The sequence below is a fragment of the Myodes glareolus genome, chromosome 1, assembly GCF_982192425.1.
Source record: "Myodes glareolus chromosome 1, mMyoGla1.1, whole genome shotgun sequence".
Lineage (NCBI taxonomy): Eukaryota > Metazoa > Chordata > Mammalia > Rodentia > Cricetidae > Myodes > Myodes glareolus.
Window position 1 is genome coordinate 63,717,802 of NC_142026.1, and position 9,948 is coordinate 63,727,749.

Consider the following 9,948-nt stretch of genomic DNA (forward strand, 5'->3'; position numbering starts at 1 on the left):
ATGTTACCAGGACAGGTGCGCTGGACAGGTGCCCCTGACGGAGAATAACAATCTGTAGTCTTGCCTGTCCCAAACCTAGACATTCAGATGTCAAGATCCTGAGCCAGGACCAGTCAGAACCCAGCCACTGGCTGTCTGGGTTCGCGCAGGCGCACTCCCGAGCCCGGGAATTCCTTTGCAGCCTCCTTTGTCACAGTCCAGCTGGAGGACCAGTCTACCTTCCTGCAACACCAGACCCCAGATCGTGGCACAGGCTGAGCGGGGCGGAGGGGTCTGCGGGAGGCGCGGTGGGCGGGGCTGCGGGAAGATCCTCCTGTTGACTGACAACCTCCTTGTCCCCGCTCCCGATCTTCATGCACAGCCCTGGAGTAGCCGCCGCCGACGCCGCCGCAGCCGCAGCAGCAGCACCCACACCGTAGGCCACTGAGACCTGGAGAGAAACGCGCTATCGCAGCATCTTCCCGCATCCACCCCTGAGCCCAGGATCTCTCACCTGCAGTAGGGATGCAGACCGCGGTCCCGCCATCCTGCCTCCACCTAGATTTAGCGTCTAGCTGTGGGAGAGTCACCTAGTCCATAAACGTCAGGATGAATGCACGTGGTTGTCGGCCTCTCCTTCTATCGTCGCCAGTTGGGTCAAGTGCAGCTAGGCCCCCCTGCTTTTGGTTGTCACCCCAGAGCATGGGCTCATGTGCACCTAGGGATGCTTGACCCACGCCCTCTCTGCTCCAAGGTAGGACCTGGAGCTTTCGCACAGGTCTGCAGCTCACATGGAGGGGTGCCCTGCTCCCCAGAGGGATAAAGACCAGACCTCTATGGGTACAAATAGAAAGTGTGGAGTAGGGGAGGACCCTGATTGCTGGGTAGCTCCTGCTCTCACCCTTGCCCTAAGGCAGGGCCACTTCCCCTCGGAGAACGGTATTTCTCAAGGGGCTGTCCAGCACCTTCTAGATCTCAGCCATTACGGCAAGAACGCAACAATCATGGTGGTGAACGCTCTTAATGCCAGCAGAGCTGGAGGCAGGAGGATCAGGGGTTCAAAGCACAGGGCAGTCTATGCAACGAGGTTCAAGACCAGCTTGGTTTACATGAGACCTTATCTCAAAAAAACATTTTTTTTAATTTATTTATTATGTATATAGTATTCTGGAATGTATGCCTACGTGCCAGAACAGGGCACCAGATCTCATTGTAGATGGTTATGACCTACCATGTGGTTGCTGGGAATTGAACTCTGGTCCTCTGGAAGAGCATCCAGTCATCTTAACCTCTGAGCCATCTTCCCAGCCCCCCAAAAATACATTTTTAAGGGACAGAGAGATAAAAGAGACTTGATACTTTAGAAGTAGATTATAAGGACATAGAATTATTTCTCCCACACATTTTAAAAAATTCTAAGAAGTACATTGTTGAATAGAATTCCCACACAGTCTTCAGTAACAGAACCTTCTGTTTTCCTGCTTCTTCTTTAGCTTAGGGCTTCCAGTTTCGCAGCCACCTCAAGGGCCCTACTGGCGGTAGGCTTCCTAGCTGCAAGGGACTCTGGGAAATGTAGTCTTGCCCTTGGGAGTATTGACGCCTCCAAATGATGTCATCACTGGTCAAAGAGAATAGTTCCCAGGTGGGAAGCTGGCAGCCTCAGCTATGCTGGATTAAAAATTCTGCCTCTCACGCTGCTCAAAATTTTGCCTACACCCAAGAAGGTAAGAGGCACAGCCAATTACCAGGTCCCAGAACGCTTGGGGAACCACTGATGCCAACTGAGGCTGTGTGGACTGGGCATTGTGTGAGGGGTAGATGCTTAATTAGGCCAGCAGGAGGGGGAGACAACGAGGGAGGAGGAAAGGGAGGCCTCTAGAGTTTCTAGGTCAAGCTAGGTTCTGTATCCCTGGTACAGGAAGGCTCAGGTGTCCCCATGACCGAGTCATACCTCCCTCTGGGCATCTCTAGGCGCCATCTCAAGCCGGTACAGTGTCCTCCATTTACAGTCCACGAACAAAAACGACAGCCACCATGAGATAGGTTTTGTGGTGAGGGGCACTTAGCTCTGGGTTCCAAACCTGCAAAAGAATAATAAATGAGAATAATGTGGCTAATTTTATTTTTCATTGCTGAGGAATTAATCTAAGACCTTGTGAAGACTAGACAAGCTCTCTACCACTGAGCCACACCCCAGCCCCTCACTGGGGAATTCTAGGCAGGGGCTCTACCACTGAGCCACACCCCCAACCACAGTCCACCATTTTATTTGTTTTCCTTGAGACAGGTTCTAACCATCCAGACCGAAATGGCATAGAACTTTTGACCCTGCCACTTTAATCTCCCAAGTTTTGAGAGTCTGGATCTTTTATGCCACCTGGCCAGGTTACTTTTGACCTTTTAGCTCGCCAGTTCCTATGACATCTCTTATGTATTGCTGCTGTCAACTCTGTATGTCACAAGAGAGGAAACCAAGAGTCTGTAGTACTGTAAACCTTGCTCCAGCTTTTATAGTTCCCACAGCCACTGGAAGGGAGCACAGTCAGAGTTACCAGTTCCTCCCGAGGCAGCGCAGGGTGATGGAGCTGACAGACAGACAAACACTAAAACTCCGCTCTGCTGGGGAAATCGACTCTTTGTATTTCTTCATCCATAAAATAGACATCATCATAGCACTTCCCTCATAAGACTGAGGATGCTATAAATGTACAAAAAGAAACGCTTGAGTATTGTCAGTTATGTTCACAACCCTCAGGCAGATACACATTTGTCTAAGGCTGGGGATGTAGCTTCCAGTGTTAGAGCCCCTACTTACAATATTCTAATGAAGGGTCATGGAATATAGCCCAGTGATAGAGCCCCTGCCTAGAATCCCCCAGTAAGGGACTCAGTGGCTCAGTAGTAGAGCTCCGACCTACAATCTCCCAGTGAGGGCCTGGGGGTGTGGCTCAGTGGTAGAGCCCCTGCCTAGAATCCCCCAGTAAGGGACTGTGGTATGGCTCAGTGGTAGAGCCCCTGCCTAGAATCCCCCAGTGAGGGGCTGAGGGTGTGGCTCAGTGGTAGAGTCCCTGCCCAGACTCCCCCAGTGAGGGGTTGAGGGTGTGGCTCAGTGGTAGAGTCCCTGCCCAGAATCCCCCAGTGAGGGGCTGGGGTGTGGCTCAGTGGTAGAGTCCCTGCCCAGAATCCCCCAGTGAGGGGCTGGGGTGTGGCTCAGTGGTAGAGTCCCTGCCCAGAATCCCCCAGTGAGGGGCTGGGGTGTGGCTCAGTGGTAGAGCCCCTGCCTAGAATCCCCCAGTAAGGGACTGGGGTGTGGCTCAGTGGTGGAGCCCCTGCCTAGACTCCCCCAGTGAGGGGCTGAGGGTGTGACTCAGTGGTAGAGCTCTGACCTAGAATTCCCCAGTGAGGGGCTGAGGGTGTGGCTCAGTGGTAGAGCCCCTGCCTAGACTCCCCCAGTGAGGGGCTGAGGGTGTAGCTCCTACCCAGGATGAGTCCTAGGTTCCATCCCCAGTAGAGGGAGAAAAATAATATGTGTTTCTTCCATACATCTTTCCACATATGTAAGTCTGCCTCATTTTGTGTAGTGCTTAGTAGACTTGTCATGAAAATCACTCATTCGGCCTTCCAAGACAATAATAACCCTAAGCTAGTCTACGTCTTGGAACTACATTATTACTCCCAGCAACTTCTGGGACCTGAGATCTCGATGAAGATTCTGACTCCACCATCCAAGCTTCAATTTGAAAGGGGCTCCACTTCCCAAAGCTCCTAAATATGTGTTAAAGAAATACAGTCATCAAGACTAGAGAGGTGGCTCAGTGGTTAAGAGTACTGGGTTGCTCTTCCAAAGGACCAGAGTTCAATTCCCAGTACCCACATGGCAGCACAACTGTCTATAACTCCAAGATCTGACACTCTCACATAGACGTACATGCAGGCAAAACACCAGCACACATAGAATAAAAATAAACAAATAAATAATTAAAAATGCATCATAGCTGGATATGACAGGTAATCCCAACTCTCAAAATGCTGAGGCAGGGGGTTTGCTCTAAGTTTGAGGCCAGCTGGGGCTAGCACACAAGAACCTGTATCAAAGAAACAAAAAGAGGGGCTGGGGATGTACTGTGTTGGTGGAATACTTGCCTACCATGCCTGAAGCCCTGGGTTCGATCCCCAGCACTGCAGAAACCCAGTGAGGTAACGCACATCCTGGAGGTGGAGGCAGGAGGGTCAAAAGTTCAAGGCCACTCTCAGCTCTATATCAGGATCCAAGCCAACTTGAGGTACAGAAGACCCTGTGATTGGTCAGGAACAGTGGGAAGCAGAGGCAGGAGGATCTCTGCGAGTTCCAGGCCAGCCTGGTATACTTAGGTGGGTTCTAGACCAGCCAGGACTATACAGTGAGAGTCTGTCTAAACCAAGACAAGAGAGAGAGAGAGAGAGAGAGACAGAGAGAGAGATGGGGGTGCTAACTGTCCAGATTTTAGCTCAGAGAGGAATACAATCACACAGAAGACACAGGCAGAGGCCTCTGACCAGAGAGCTCACTGGTTCCCCACCATCACCAAAGCCACCAAGCCTAGATGGCCCTTGGAGCACTTGGATTCCACCATCCCAGGAGGAGAGCTGGAAATCACCTCCAAGACACCTCTACCTCCTTCAGCCCCATCCCCAGATGCCTTTTCTGAAGTAACTGCCAGAGATGAGTCGGACAGGGAATGACCTTGCGGCCACACACACAGTGACCCAGTTGCCTGTGGAATCCAGCAAAGAAAAGGGAGGAAGCCTGACCCCATTTTTTTCTATGGACTGGAATGACAATGTGAGGAGGAAATGGAATGAGGAGGCCTGGGATGGGAGGCAGAGAGTGCCTGGCATCAGACGACTGCCGCTGTCCGCCTTTAGAACCAAGGGAAGCTTCTCATTCTGGCACACAGAGGGAGTCACAGCAGCCGCTGCCAGTCACTGGTTGGAGCTCTCAGTGCCCCCCCCACCGCCACCATACTGTGTTTTAGGCCACCATACTGTGTTTTAGAGGCAGGAGATCAAAGCCCTTAGACCTGTGATTTCTTCTCTCTTGGATTGACAGCCTCAGGCTTTCTTTGGGTTTCGGGTGGTTTGTTTTGTGCTTGGAGGCAGGGTTTTGCTACAAAGCCCAGGCTGACCTGGAAGCCAAGCGCCTCCTTCCTCAGTCTCCTGAATGCTGGCAGGGCAGGGGCACCCAGCCACACCCAGCTACACCCAGCTACAGAATTCTTCCCAAGGCATAAATGGCTCCCCACTCTTCATACTCCATTTCCCACGGCCTTCTCTGTGTTCCACAAACCCAGAGGAGTAAAATAAATACATAAATATGAGAATTGGGCTGGTGGGGGCAGGGTGGGTGGCCAGATGACTCATGGGTAAATGCATTTGCTGTTAAACCCGATGTCCCGACTTCCGTCTCCGGGGTCCACATAGTGGGAGGAGAACTGACTCACAAAGTTGTCTCTGACTTCCACATGCATGCCCTGTCATACGCACACATGCACGCACGTACGCGTGCACACACACACACACACACAAAGTTCAAGAACTAAGCTGGGGTGCGGCTCAGCCTGTAGAACGCCTGCCTCAGCACGAAGCCAGCCCCATGTAAACCACGCAGGGTTGTGTACAACTGTGGTCTCCCAGGGGAGGCAGAAGCAGGAGGTTTCAAGTACATAGGTTCTAGGCTAACCTGGGCTACAGAGTGACACCCCGAAACTAAAGAACCAGTCTCTTTGACTCGGTGTCATGGTGCACACCTGTAACCGCAGCACTCCAGAGGTGAAGTAGGAAGACTCATCAGTCCAAAGTCCATCCTAGGCAACAAAACCAGTTTGAGGCCAGCCTGGGCTACCAAAGACCCTGTCTCCAGAAAGCGAGAATCAACAGCATGACTGAGAGGACCACTTGAATGCCCATAGCCAAAGATGGCTGGCTTGGGCACTTCAAGGCTCTGAACTGCATGATGGGATCTAGGATGCCAGAAGTCCAAGGCCAAGGGCTGGTGAGGGCGCTCACTTTGTGAGGACTCCTATCTTGCTGGTAGGGGGTCATCTTGTTTTGGCCTCCCAGAGCCTCTTTCCTGAGAAGGACAGAGAGGCAGAAGAAGATGGGCGAAAGTCCGAGCTCGCTAATAAAGGTACTGATCCCATCAAGTCAGGGCCCCACCTTTATTGAGTTTATTATTTGTTTATTAATTCATTTTTGGTTTTCAAGACAGGGTTTCTCTGTGTAGCCCTGGCTGTCCTGGAACTCACTCTGTAGACTGGGTTGACCTAGAACTTAGAGATTCACCTGCCTCTGCCTCCCGAGTGCTGGGATTAAAGGCGTGTGCCACAATGCAGGCAGAACCCCACTTTTATGGGGTTTTTGACCCCCCTTGACCTCAGCGATGCCCCTTGGGCTCTGTCTGTAAGTCCAATTTCTTTAAGGACTTAGCTTTGGCACGAGGGAGTGAGGAGTGGGTCGTCCCCACCGGTCTCTCAGCTTCAAGGACGATGCCAGGCTAACAGCTGGTGCTCAACAGACGCTTGGTAAAGGACCAGTGGACAAGTGGGTGAGCACCTCGGACCCTGCTCTGCTGGCCATGGGGTCTGCACAGGAGCCAGGATGATTTTAGGGGTGCATATTGAAGAGGGCCACAGGGTCTCCCTCAATAGCCCAAATAGGAAGCAGAGAATAGGAAAGTCTGTAGACATGTCATTAAAGTGATGGCCTCACATCTGGACACACAAGGGTATGGGATTTAGGTTGAAGATGAGAAGCAGCCTCACAGAGGCAGATGTTCAAACTGTTAATTAGAGGGTGGGGCCATGGCTCAGTGGTAGAGCCCCCGCCTAGTATTCATGAGATCCTGGGTTCAGTCTCCAGCACTGAAAGTAAAATGAATAAATTAAAAATAGGAATGGCAAGATAGCCATTCCTGGTAAAGATGCTTGCAGCAAAAGCCGAAGGGCCTGAGTTCAATCCCTGGAGCGTACATGGTCGAATGAGAGAACCAAATCCTGAAAGTTTTTCTCTGACCTCCCACAGGGGTGTTTTGGTATACAAAGCAACACACACACACACACACCACATAAATAAAATGAGGTGTGCACATGTTTCTGCTGTAACATACAGCCACAGCATGGTGGCTTAAAATAAGTCTCCTAAAGCCAAAATGAAGCTGTTCCCACAGCTGCCGTCTGGAGGCTCCAGAGAAGAATCCATCCCTCCTCTTATCCCATTCCTGCAGGCTGTCAGTGATCTCAGACCTGGGCCTCTAAGATCAGAGGTGAGAGAGAAGGAAGGGCATTCCCGACAGAAGGCAACGGCGGTGCAAAGGCTAGGAGGCGCCCAGGAGGAGAAAGCAAGTGGAATATGGTGGAGTTGAAATAGCAATGGGAGTCAGAACGCTTGGTGAATCGCCTGACAAAGTTGGGAACTGTGGCAGACGATGTACAGGCTCTGAAGCTGGACGCCACCAGCACCCCTACGGCTGCCTCTGAAAAACGGGCCTCACTGTAAAGGAAGAGAAAAGGCAGGGACATGACAAGTTTGGGGGCGCAGAAGCTGCTAGACAAAGCAGGAAGACAGGTGGGGGGGTACAGAGAATACAGTGAGAGAATACGTTGTTCTGGCCGGACCCTGAGACACAGGGGCTCTGGAGGGAAGTGGGTGATAAGTGCGGGCTGTGGTTTTTCACCCATCTGCAAAGAAGCCTCGGCCTCTCCCCGACTTCCCCTCCCGCCCCACAGAGCTGCCTTGTTTGTTCCCCCATCATTCGTTTATGATGGGAAAGGCTGGATTTCCCCTAACCCAGCAGACTCCTCTTCCCTCTGCCTAGCCCGACCCTCCCACCTCGGGAAGCCCCGTGCGGCCTCCCAGAATGTCCCAGAAGGATGAAACTGTTGGTACCTTCTGTTGCCCATTCATCCAGCCAGAGGGGTCTCCAAAAGAGGAAGGAGGTCACCCGCAGTCACCCAGCATGTGGTCAGCTTGGGACACTGGGACTTCATCGCCCTACTGTCCTCCCAACACCCCCAAAAGACTATCTTTGATATGAGGAACAAGTTTGTAGAGGAGGTTCTGCAGGAGAGGAGGGTCTGGATTCACACCCAGGTCTCTGAAGGATGACTTTGCTGTAAGCTTAGAGGCGAAGGAGACAAATGGACAGGACCTGACCCTGTCTTCTCACTTCTGTTGGGGAGAAAGAAAGACGTATCCCCAGACAGATAGGCATGGCCCAGCAGACAGGAGAGTTCAGGAGGCTGTAGGAGCTAAGAAGAACCAGCGAGGACTTCCTGGAGGAGGGGAACGGCTGCCTGGGAACTAGAGAATGTATGGGGCGGATCAGCCCAAATGTACCCTAGAGACAGAACAGTGTACAAAGGTGCAGAGCCAACGGGAAGCGTGAGGCCTTGGAAATAGGTCTATTGCCCTCTCCGGGTAAACAGTATGCCTCAGTAAACAGTTAGGCACAACAAATATTCACTCGTTCATTGAATAAACACTTCCCGGAGTTCAGACGGACAAGGAGACACCGCGGCGACTACCAGGGTCCCACTTGGATTGCGACCTTGACCTAGGAGTCAAGGAGCCAAGCAGAAGGAAGGAGAAGCAGGAAGGATGTTCCAGGCAGAGGGGACAGCTTATGAAAGGAGGTCGTTTCTCGGGACGACGTTTTACCAACGGCTCCCGGTTCCTCTGAAGCCTGGGGGTGCTCAGAGAGGCCTGCTAGCTCTGTCCCATTGGCAACTCCTCCCTAAGGCACTGGGAGCCACAGAATAGCGAACACAGGAGGAAAGAGTGGGCTTGTGTTTCGGAAATAAGCCTCCTCGATGCCCCCGGAGGATGAACACAGAGAAGCCACAGAACCACAGCGGCAGGGGTGGTCAGAATTTGCACCCGGTGCCAGGGAAAGAGTTCAGAGAGACCTTTCTCGGTTCCCTGGCTGTGGGTGAGACGTTGGCTCGCAGCAGCCTCCAGGTGGCGACAGTGAGCCGCCCGCCGAGCTTCTCCAGCATCAAAGGTGGGTGGGCCCTGAGCAAGACACTGAGGTCCCCCTGTCGCCAGCCCACGCTCCCTGACCGTAGTTAGAGGACCCCAGAGTAGATTCCTGATCGTTCCCTTCTGCCTGGAGCACTTTCTCCCCATCAGACTATAGGAAGTCCACGGTGCCACCACCAGACCGCCCCACACTCCTGTGAAACTGTCCAAGGCTGGGGTTGTCGGTATGGGATAGGGTGGGGTTTGGAGTGGGCTGTCACTTCTCACATCAAGGGTAGGAGGCATACCTGTTTTGTTATAGAGAGGGAAACTGAGGTACGCAAGGGACAGCGAAGCCCTGGCACTCCGCGGTGCTTCAGATGAAGCAGCAGACGCCTCTGTGCGCACTTGGGCCCCAGTCTGCACCTGCCCCCAAACCCTGCGCCCTGGGTAACGTCCCTGGCACGAGGACCAGGGGAATTTCTGCCCCGCCGGCCTCTGGGCCACTCGCCTGCCCTTCCCGGCGCCAGTCACAGCTTGGGGTTAAAGTCCAGAGCCCTGCCCGAGCTCCTGGCTAATCGGAAGGGAGATGAGGCCCCACTTCCTGCGGGGACTCCCCTGCTACCACAGGTCTCACACCCATCCTTGGGAGGCAGCTCCTCCAGAAAATTATCCTCCCGTTACTGATTCTGTAGCCTAAGCCTGGAGCTCCCCACCCCCCAGCCTCAGTTTCCTCTTGCAGTGAGCTCCAGGGAGCAGGAGAGTGAGATTTTAGCGTGAATGTGGGGTCCCGAGAACTGCTGTGTGAGACCCCGAACCAGCTAGCTGTTGCTCCTTTGTTTTGTTTTGTTGTTGTTGTTTTTCCCATTCTGTGAGAGTGTCTCACTATGTATCCTGACTGGCCCAGAACTCACAGAGATCCCCCTGCCTCTGCCTCCTGAGTAGGTTCTGTTGCAGTACTGGGACTTGAGTCCA

At 52.9% G+C, this 9,948-nt stretch overlaps 1 long non-coding RNA gene across 2 annotated transcripts; it reads right to left on the reverse strand.

Moving 5' to 3' along the window:
• Positions 1 to 1,346: 1,346 nt before the first annotated feature.
• LOC125399725 (uncharacterized) lies at positions 1,347 to 9,415 on the reverse strand. Of its 2 annotated transcripts, none has more exons than XR_007231762.3 (3): positions 9,282 to 9,415; positions 1,931 to 2,060; positions 1,347 to 1,597 (listed from the first exon to the last, which is right to left on the reverse strand). It is a non-coding gene; the product is annotated as an uncharacterized LOC125399725 (long non-coding RNA). The 2 variants fall into 2 exon arrangements; XR_014998384.2 differs by lacking the exon at positions 9,282 to 9,415 and adding an exon at positions 7,903 to 8,254.
• Positions 9,416 to 9,948: the final 533 nt, after the last annotated feature.